At 38.4% G+C, this 11,153-nt stretch overlaps 1 protein-coding gene across 3 annotated transcripts in view; it reads right to left on the reverse strand.

Moving 5' to 3' along the window:
- PPM1A (protein phosphatase, Mg2+/Mn2+ dependent 1A) overlaps positions 1 to 10,109 on the reverse strand; it is a 39,391-nt gene extending 29,282 nt beyond the window's left edge. For 2 of the 3 annotated variants that reach the window (XM_087922333.1, XM_026698653.2), the window contains exon 1: positions 9,454 to 9,980. The gene's annotated coding sequence lies outside the window, so the exon portion shown is untranslated. Of the gene's footprint in view, positions 1 to 9,453 lie in introns of all 3 variants that reach the window. The other variant, XM_087922332.1, reaches the window with a different exon arrangement.
- Positions 10,110 to 11,153: the final 1,044 nt, after the last annotated feature.

The raw sequence follows: 11,153 nt of genomic DNA on the forward strand, positions 1-11,153 counted from the left end.
CTTCAAGATAATCCAATTCAATAAGACCTTTTAAATTACTGCAGCATTTATGCCTCGAGATAATGAATTCTACTCCCTGAAATTCTATAATCACTACATCTAAAGAAAACAAATGTAACTACCTAATTTTGAAGTTCAAACAACTGTTACTGAATTAGTGTGAAATTTTCTACATCTGTAAGCCATTATACCAAAAAATTAAAAGGCAAAAAGGATTACTGAACTCCATCCATAATTTGAAAAAGAAATAAAATTAAATTTAACTTCTCTAAAAAGTTAAACAGAGATGGTGTTTGTTTGTACTTTCATGGAAGACAAAACTGGAGTCCAGTATAACTGGTTACACAGGAAAGTAAAATATCATTCCAAAAAGCAATGGCATATCACTTTAGCACCATACGAAGAAAACTGATGGATATTCCACAAAAGCCATCCAAGTTCATATGGATAGTGATCTTTCTGTATAAACTGGAATAATTTCCTGGAGCTTTTTTTTTTCTGAACATGAACTGTACTGAAACCAAATTATGGAGATGTGATCTTCCAGTTCCAATAACCCTCCAATAACAATTACTTAATTTAGAATGTCTCATAGTTCTGAAAGTTACCAGAATTAGGACATTATTCTGGAAGTAGGAATTGCTATACTATGAATATTACTGAAAAGCAAATACAAATGCTTTATGTTAGACCCAAAACCCCACTAATATTTGGAAACAATCAGTGATATAAGGTTACTAGCTCGATACCTGTGCTTCCCTACGAAACTACATGGTTGGGCTTAGTTTTAGGGGAGGAAAATAAGGAGGGGAGAATTCTGGCTCTGCCTACCAGCGTCCATAGGTATTCATCTGGTTAGGGTTAGGGTTAACATCCTGTTAGTGTGTAAAGAGTTGAGGGCTATTTGGAAACTGAAACAGTATTTGCTGTATGAGCAAGGACACAGCAAAAAGCCTGGGTGTGGCTTAGCTCAACTGTTCTGTACTAAAGCTGCTTGCTGCTCTGAAACTAAAACTGAAACTCCTCTCCTCTGCTTGTGTTTTGCATTTGGAACAGGTTTCTTTTCAGGTGTGGGGAAGGGGAGTAGAATTCCTTAGCATCAGAGCATGTTAATAATAATATATGAAATACTAATGCTCTGATGGTCATTAAAAAAAAATCCTTTCTTAGTGAGCATCTAGAAACCAAGAGGAACATATGTGCCAAATTTCAAGTTTGTAGGCTTTAGGGTTCTGGAGATTTTGTGATGATGTGTGAGTGATATTTCACTTTTATATACTATATATAGAAGATCTGCAAGACTGCCTCTCCTCAATCATATCTACCTGTCCCAAGAGGAGAAGCAAGCTATGGTACCATTAATTAAAGATTGCTTTCTGCTGGGATCCAGGAAGAAAGCCCTTTCTATTGCAGTGCCTACTCTGTGAAGGACCATCCCATTAGAAATCAGATTGTCTCTACTATACGACCTATACAAAGTCTTGAGACATGGTTATCTTCCTGGATTTGGAGGGTGGAATCTGCTGGAGCCCATATATCAGTCTTATTGAAATATTTGTACTGTATACTTACTGATGTTTTTATATTTTGTTATTGTTTTTATCTTGGCTATTGTTTATTCTATATTTTGGGGTTGTTAGGCTTTTTGCTCTTAGTTGCTTAGAGTCATTCATTTGAGCTGGATGGCCATACAGGTAGTCCTTGACTTAACAACAGTTCTTTTAGTGACTGTTCAAAGTTACAATGGCACTGAAAAAAATGACTTATGACTGTTTTTCACACTTATGACCTTTGTAGCATCTCCATTCTCATATGATTCAAATTCAGATGCTTGGCAACTGACTCAGATTTGTGATAGTTGCAGTTTCCCAGGGTCACGTGATCCCTTTTTGCAATCTTTTGACAAGCAAAATCAATGGGGAAGCCATATTCACTTAACAACCATGTTACTAAGTTATCTACTGCAATGATTACTTAACAACTTTTGCAAGAAAGGTTGTAAAATGGGGCAAAGTAACTTAACAAATGTTTTACATAACAACAGAAATGTTGGGCTCAATTGTAGTCGTAATTCAAGGACTACCTTATAAAATTGAATAGTTAAAAAGCAAATGTAGTACAGTTCATTTGTATGTTTGTGTATTATTCTAAAATACCCTGTTTCTCCAACAATACGGGCTCCCCCAATAGGAAGTCCCAGCATGTTTTATAGGCATGAAATGAAATTAAGCCCCTCCCCCCAAATTAAGGCCTATATTAAAACATGCGAAATGGGGGGAATGGGGGGGGGTTGCCGTTAGGAAGTACTTTTGTTGCACACCCAGATATGGTGCTGCCTGTGTTGACCCCAATACGAAGTGCCCCACTAATGCCGAGGTCAACATCCAAGCCGCTGTTGCTGCCCGCCCGAAGATGCAAGGGGGGGGGGGGAATTAAGTCACCCCCGAAAAGATGGCCTAGCCATTTTTTCGGGGCTCAAAAAAAAAATAAAATAAGACCCAGCCTTATTATATGAGAAACACAGTAGCATTTTAGAGCTTAACACAGTATTTTCTAATCTTGCCCCCCCAAAATGTTCATTCAAATCTCACCAATCCACGTCATTAATTATGGTGTCTGGAACGTATGGAGCTGTAATATAACACCACCTGGGGGCATAAAACGCTTCTTAAACCTAGCATGAGCTGTGCATACACCTTGCAACTTACAGCCAAACTTTATGAACATATTACTAAATATTTAGAATCATTATACTGTTATTATAAAGTAACTGAGATATTGTATGAAGATAATGAACAGGCTCTAATTTTGATACAGATAAGGAATGCACTATTGATTTATATGTGTTACCATAATATTACACAGTAAAATTGCTACATAACAATGAATTTAGTGGGAATTTAGGTATCAGAAATCTTTTTTTAAATTAAGGAATCAATCAACTATATACCAATCAAATCCTAAGTGCTATGTAAACAATATTAATAAAATTTGCTCCTAATCCTACAATTTGTCATTTCACTCACATGCCCTGGTCACCTCTCAAATGGTCTACTGCAATGTAGGCTGCTTTACATGGGGTTACCCTTGAAGAGTATGCAGAATCTGAAACTGGTGCAGAATGCAGTTGTGCAAGGAGTTCTGGGTGCCCCTAGGGTTGCACATGTAACACGTCTGCTACACAACCTAAATTGGGGGTCACTTTGCTTCTGGCCAATCCGGTCGAGGTGGTAGTTATCACCTTTAAAACCCTGAGGAACTGTCTCATCCCAATTGTCCCAGCTGCTCAGTCAGGAGGTCATGCTATGGATCCTGTCAGTTAAAGAATTTCAACTGGCTAGATCTAGGAACAGGGTTTTCTATGCCATTGCCCCTGCTCTTTGGAACATCTTATCACCAGAGATGAAGCAAGCCCCACCTCTTCTCACTTTTCTGAAGAGGGTTAAGATGTGAGTCTGCCACTTATAATGAGTGTCTAAGAATGTTGTGCAACCCTGGGTGGGAATGGCTGGTGGCTTAAGGTATTTCCTCTACTTTGTTAACCTTATAGCCTTATTCTTAAATTTGATCTTTTAGTTTTAACTTGTGAAATTTGATCTTTTTAAAAACTGTTTTTAACTGTGCTTTTAGTCGCATTATTTTATTATGTTGTTTCTAAGCTGCTCAGTGTAATTTAGATGAGATGGGATAGTGTAGAGATTTGATAAATAACAAGATTACAAATCAAATGTAATACAGTGTAACAAATCAACACCACTCACTTCACACAGTATGATTATTCCATTTTAGTGCCTTTTGAGCAAGATATCTTTGCATCACTAAAATTCACATTTTTCCAAAGTACTCAATATATACAACATAATAACAAATACTAGAATGGTTGTAGATTTTGTTTCCAATATTAAAACACTAATAAAACCCTTTAGTTAACAATTTGATACACTATAAATAGCATCTGAACATTGTCTTTAAAAGACACATAAAACATCCATATATAACCCAACAGGCATGGGAGCATGCAGCTGGGATTTGCTATATTAGACTTTTATTTATTATGTGTGTAGAACTATAGAGAACTGGCTTCATGATTTGTCACACAGTTTTTTCTGTGTAGTTTGTTTATTTATGCTTCAAGATGCAAGCTATTCTATTTAAACTATAGTAACTATCAGTACTATATTAACATTCCATGTATACTTACTTATACTTCCATGTATACTTATTTAATCCATAAACTGAAATAGGTTTCAGTTGTTTCATTACCACTATCTATAATACATGTAAGTCCCTGACTTATGACTGTAATGGAGTCTGCCCATCATGGTCGTCAGTCATGACAGTCATAAATCAGTCATCCATGTGACTGATCTGATTTCACAACCATTTTTGCAGTAGTCATTAAGCAAATGCTGCCAGTTTTTAAGTGAACCAATGATTTGCTATGGCCTGGTATTGCAGAACATTGAAAGTAAATGCTGTTTTTCAGCAAAACTGTTGTATAAAGAGATCATGTGACCAAGGGGTTTTTTCAAACATCCGTAAATGTGGTCTGACATGTAGTCACATGATCATAGGGGTGGCACAGCCATTGGAACGCCAGAACCAGGTTGCAAATAGTCCCACGTAGGTCCATTGTAAGTTTGAATGAACACCAAGTGACCAATCGTAAGTTGAGGACTACCTATAGAAGTGTGATCTTGTTATTGAAAAACATTAATGCGGTTGGCCCAATGCAAAATTCTAACTTGTTTTAAAGTTATCCTAACTTAAAATTTAACTTGTAAGTCGTCTGGACATGAGTTATTCAACAGTTAACTCTTCCTCTGAGCATGTGGTAATTAAGAATGGCTGAAAAGTAAAACAATTTCTGTGACAGCATCCGTAATTTCATTTTTCACCTTATATTACAAAGCTCTTTGATGAAGCAAAAAAGTGGGAGAAAGATTGCCATGTCCAGAATTTAACTGCAGCCTGATTGGACACCATGTTACTAGATATTTATTTTTATAAGGCAAACAAATGATTCCTAGATGCATATCTAGAAAACTGTACGAAAGCCTGAATAAATCAAAGTTTGAACCAAAGTTGATAAATAGGGAGAGTGTTGATTTTAGATCTGATAATTTCCTAATATAATAGAGTTCAAGTACTAGACTTCCAGTGTAAAAGACAGAGTCCGTATTGTTAAGGGTTTTACAAATGCAAAGAATCTCATTCCAATTTCACATATGGGTAAAATTCCATGCAGGTTTAACTGACATTTGACTTTAATGAGCACCCTCCCAAATTAATACATCACATTGAAAGTTTATTGTATGCTGCTTTTAAAGAAGTCATTAGTCTCAACCTCAATTCCTCATCTGTATAACAGGAACTTTTTCTGCTCTGAATATAGCGAGAAATTAAAGAAAGTACACCATTCTTTACATATCAACTATTGCTTAGGATCCTTTATATTAATTCTATTTTATGGAGTAAAAATTAGCAAATCTTGATTGCTAAATTGTTTCATAATAGGTTATGAAAATCATGTATGATTTGAAAGGGTTAAAGTGGAATTTTCCAGAAGTGATATTACATTAAAGACAATCCAGCCCCATTGGATAGAAAATACTATTCTACCATGCTTAGAAATAGCCTTTATCAACTGCACATATAAATATTAGTCTTATCTGGCATTTTTGGGGAAAAAAAACAGTTCCAGAGCTATATTATGTTGCCATATAAGCCTTTTTCTCCAGATTATGCTTTCAAAAAGTTATTCCTACTATTTAGTTTATTAAGTAAATGGAAAGAAACAGCTGTTTTTTTCCCAGCCTCTAGATTGCCAAGACTCTAGAGGTTTGAAATCTTCATTCTTAGAACTTGACAACAAAATACCAAGTCACAATTGTATTACTATTTTAATAAATAATCCCTTTGGGAAACAAGTTGTTTAAATAAATAAATCTGATCACTTGTTAACTCTTAACAAATATGTTAAGAAAATGTTTCTACAGAGGATTAAAGCATGATATAAGCCAAACACCTTCTAAAATAGATATTTCCTTTGTCAACCATAAATATTTTTACAGTCATTCATCAATAAATGATATATTATTCTTTCATAGACCTATAACATTAATCTGCAAGTAAACAATAATTACTTTATCCTGCTACTTGCTGAAAAATTGCCAATATTATATCTATTAGTTAGATTACTGTAAGCTGCTTTTATGGGAGCTGTACTTGACACAAAAGGCAGCTGCTGTTCAGCATGTTGACCAATACTAGTTGGGTATAACATTTATTTTGCCAAGGCTATACAAGCTGCTAATAAACTTCCTGGCCTGATTCAAAGTGCCGATGAGGGAAAACTTAATACAGCTTGGCCTCTTGCTATCATCAGTACTAGTATTCCATCTTTACTTTGTGCACTTCAAAATAAAATGCATAATGCTTCTGCTTTTTCCCCCCACATTCTCATGGGTTAAGCTGAGAGAGCTGAGGCTGGCCCAGAATCATCAAAGTAATTTTCATGGCTAAGGGAGGACTAGAACTTACAGTCTCCTGGGTTCTAGTCTTACACCTTAAACCATTGCATCGAATTGGCTCTCTTGCCATGTTTTACAACTTTTCCAAGAACACTATACCCATCCTACTAGTTCTGAGAGAAAGGGTGCTTTCTGAGGAACCATGGGGGGAGTTGAGATCTGACAAATGCATTCAGATGCTGCACACACACACCCTCCCATGCCAAGAGCAGGTCCATGAGCTCAGGTCAAACCCTACCCTTTTGTTCTGTAGGAAAATGGTAAAGTTCTCATGCAGAAAACATTTGGATAAGTAACCGGAATTAGAAGTAATAAGATGTTTTTATTTGATATATTGTGACAAGTGCTTTAATATACCTCTTTAATTCTCCTTCCAGAGATCGGGACTGTTTGATGCTGCTGGCCTTTCATAGAGCCCTGAAGACTTTCTATGCCTGAGTCTGGGGCACCAAGTGTACACAGGGACCTGTTTTTCAGTACTTTTAGCAATTTGGGTTTTTGTTTCTCTGCTGCCCACATTTTATATTTTATAGCTTTTTATTTTAATTATGCTTGCCACCCAGAATCACGTTGAGATGGGTGGGCCATATGAATTGAATAAAATATACTGTAAGCCGCCTAGAGTTTCTTCAGCATACAGCACATAAATTAATATTTTATTTATTGAACTCTATACCTAAGTGACTGTGGGTGGTTTACAACATAATAAAACCCTATAAATACATGAATTAAAGCACAGTTTAAAACAGCTTAAAAACAGGTTAAAATATTTTCTACGACAGGCCTCTACTCTGATATGAAAATTCATTCTGAAGCTTACTCTGCTAAAACTCTTTAACTTATCAGCACCAGAAGAGTGTAGATTACATAATCAAGGTGTAGAAATGGAAAACGTCATTCAGCATTCCAGCTAGCTCAACTTTTTAAAAAATCTTCCAGTTTCAAAGCTAAGACAATATTTAAGGTTTAGGAACTACGTATAATCAAGTCCAGGGATGAGAAGATGAAGCAATACCTCTGTAACTCAGGGTGCTGCTATGACTTCTTTTTCCTCAATGCTAAAAGCTACATGAACACAATATAAATTAAATGCATGCAAGTGTACTTTGGCTGTATTAGTATAAAAATCACAAAATTTGACTAAAATGACTATATTAGCTAACCAAGCCTTAGTAACATGTATCTTAAATTACAGAATCACTCTTAAAACAAGAGTACCTGACAGGCTTCTAAAGAATAAATTACCACATATCTACATAGCATTGTGCTATAGATTAAAAATACAGATTACATTAGCAGAGACTACAGCAAGCCACAAGAACATGTACAATATCTTGAATTGCAAAATCACTGCTAAAACAAGAGTACCTTGCAGACTTTTAAAGAATTACAACGTATCTACATCCCATTGGGCACGTTCAGTCACCTGAAAATAATGGTGCCTACTTCCTCTATTCACTATGCCAAATATAATAACAAGTAAATTTATTTACATTTTTTGTTTTATATATTTCTCATTTTTGAAAAAGGGGCAGTAATAACTATGCAATTAGGAAGTGTAAGATAACAAGGTACATTGCTTTATAAATATTGTATGTTTGAAGTTACTCATCAAATGGATCAAGTACAAATCTTATAAGAATATATATGGAATCTTATAAACAGTCATATCTCTCTGATTGGCAGAACACTTGCAGCAGAAGGGGAAAGTATGCTTTTAATCATGCTTAATAAAGTTTAGCAGACAATGAGTTCTTCGCCCACTTCTGTCTCTCCAGAGAAAGAAACATCATGCTACGTCATCACTGGACTGAGTTGACAAGAACAATGAATACAGAGAAATCAGATCCAAAACAAAGGGAGTCTAAACTCATTTAAGAACTTTCTACAACACATGTATGGAAAACATCATAAACAATTAGCATACAAAGTATAGCTGGAAATGTATTATACTAAAATGGAACTGGCTTTTCTTCTAAATGAACCCGCCTTTGAATGCATCTATAACTTTTGCAAGATGTACCACATTTGAATATTGCTAAAATGTGCTTTAGACATATACATATATTTCTAAAACATGTATGCCTCCTACACACATTTTAAAAAAACTATGCAAATGATTGCATCTGCAAAGGTACTCCTCACCTATTATCTCTCTACACATTTTAAAATATATTCTGGATCTGTGGTTTTTAATATACATAAAGTTAACATACATATATTTCACACATACCCCGAGCAGCAGTTTGTACATTTTTGTCTGTTCTTAACCAAAACAACACCTGACCTCCAGATTTCAGAATTTTTCATTTCAGATCACCATAGCACCTCTTGCCAATTATAAATTTTTCTCTTTCAAATGCAGGCAGGAAGGGGTGGGACCGAAGCAGAAAGCCACCCCAAACTGGAGGCACGCATGTTCCACCTCTGTCACTCTATTCTCCAAACTTCATCTTTTTTTGCTGGCTGCCCTTTACTTACCTGGGCCTCGAAGGTAGGGGCTTTTAGTTTATTGCTTTTATTGAAGTCTGCATATAGTAGCCATAAAAATCATCAGTGACATGCAACGCGCTGTTCCAAACAGTATCAATGCAATGATTAACGCAACGAAGGTGAACGATACAATGCGATTCTACACACACACACAAAGCAGTGTGAGCTGCCCTGACGTATTAAATTCCCTTAGTAAAGCCGCCCATCAACCAACCCCTTTCTCTCCCAAACGCCAGCTGGGTTAACGAGGTAGGGGCGATCTTTCTGGGATTACAATAATACCGACCTCCCCCCCGATCCCATCCCCACATGTACGAAGGTCGTGGCTCTCGCTTCTCCCGCTTCTAGGCCCCGAGAGTTCCCCGGCGGCTGCGGCCTCTACCTTCACCCAGGCCTTGGCGCGACCTCTGCCACCGCAGCGGCTTACCTTTCAGCCCAGGCGAGCCAGGGGGAGCGAAGGCTACCAAGAGGGGGTCGGAAGGATAGCGCTGGAGTAGGCCGGGCCGAGCCGAGCCGGCGAAGGCGCCTTTGCCTCAGTTCATTCGCACGGCAGGGACGACGGCGACGACAACCGCGGCCGCAGAAGCTGGGGCTGTTCCTGCTGCTCCTCCTCCTCGTTGCTCCTAAGGAACCGAGCGCTCATCTCTCCTGCCTGCCCGCTCCCTTCACTCTTCCTCCAGCTTCTCTCTCTCTCTCTCCCGCGCCCCCGTCCCCGCAGCCTTTCTTTCTCACGGCCGCGTCCTCCCGGCTGCCTGCACGCTCAGCCTCCCACGACACCCCGCTTCTTTTCCTCCTCCTTCTCCTCCTCCCGCCCTCCCCCCCCCGCCCCGCGCGGCTCGGCTCGGCTCGGCTCGGCTCCTCTAGGCAGGCGGACTAACAAGAGAGCGAAGATGGCGCACGCGCAGCGGAGCCACCCTGCCGCGCGCGAGCCTGGTGGGGACTTGGAGGAGACCCGGAGCGAGCTCAGATTTGGTATGGTGCGCATGCGTCGAGGCCGAAAGCTCTCGAATGGAGGATGGGTGGGGGGGGAGGGGTGCGCGCGAGAGATGTGACGTTTCTTTTAATGTTCCTCCGTGCAAGAGATGGTCTCTCTCTTTCTCTCGGGCGGGCAAAAGTCAACTATTAGTCGTTTCTGCTATTCTTACTCTCATTACGCCTACTTCGATATAATGCATTGAGAACCCGGATGCTGAGGTCGACAGAGGAGTAAGAGCTTCTGCGGGGCGGATTGGGAGGAGGAGATCTTTGAGTGGTTTGCTATGACGTCACCTCGATTTCTTCCTGGGCCTGCAGCTTTTCAGGACTGGGAAAAAGTAGGTCGGGGAGAGCATAGATGAGATCTGGTGCTATCAGCCTCAACGTTTCCATTATTAACGCTTTTATGTCGGCGTCGCACAACGAAAACGGCACCCGGGAATTTGCTGTTAGCTAGGTGGAAGAACATTCACAGGCAATTTTTGACGCTTTTTTTAAAAAAAAGTTTCATTTGTTGTATTAGTATAATATATAAAAATTCCATTTCAATCAAACTGTGTTGTCTGGGTAAATTATTTTTAAGTAATCATAATCAAAACGTTTACAATAACATCACAACAACACTAATATTGTAGTTACAATAAGGTTTTGTTTGTCCATTTTAACGTTTATCCTTTTTAAGTCCCTTTCTTTCTGGCTTGTTTTAGTCATCGATAAATTACAGGTGAAACTCGAAAAATTAGAATATGTGCAAAAGTTCATTTATTTCAGTAATGCAACTTAAAAGGTGAAACTAATATATGAGATAGACTCATTACATGCAAAGCAAGATAGTTCAAACCGTGATTTGTCATAATTGTGATGATTATGGCTTACAGCTCATGAAAACCCCAAATCCACAATCTCAGAAAATTAGAATATCGTGAAAAGGTTCAATATTCTAGACTCAAAGTGTCACACACAATCATGGGAAAGACTGCTGACCCAACAGTTGTGCAGAAAACGATCATTGACACCCTCCATAAGGAGGGAAAGCCTCAAAAGGTAATTGCAAATGAAGTTGGATGCTCCCAAAGTGCTGTATCAAAGCACATTAATAGAGAGTTCTGTGGAAGGGAAAAGTGGAAGAAAAAGGTGCATAAGCAGCAGGGA

Source organism: Pseudonaja textilis, chromosome 1 (assembly GCF_049901715.1).
Source record: "Pseudonaja textilis isolate UNSWEBS1 chromosome 1, rPseTex1.2, whole genome shotgun sequence".
Lineage (NCBI taxonomy): Eukaryota > Metazoa > Chordata > Lepidosauria > Squamata > Elapidae > Pseudonaja > Pseudonaja textilis.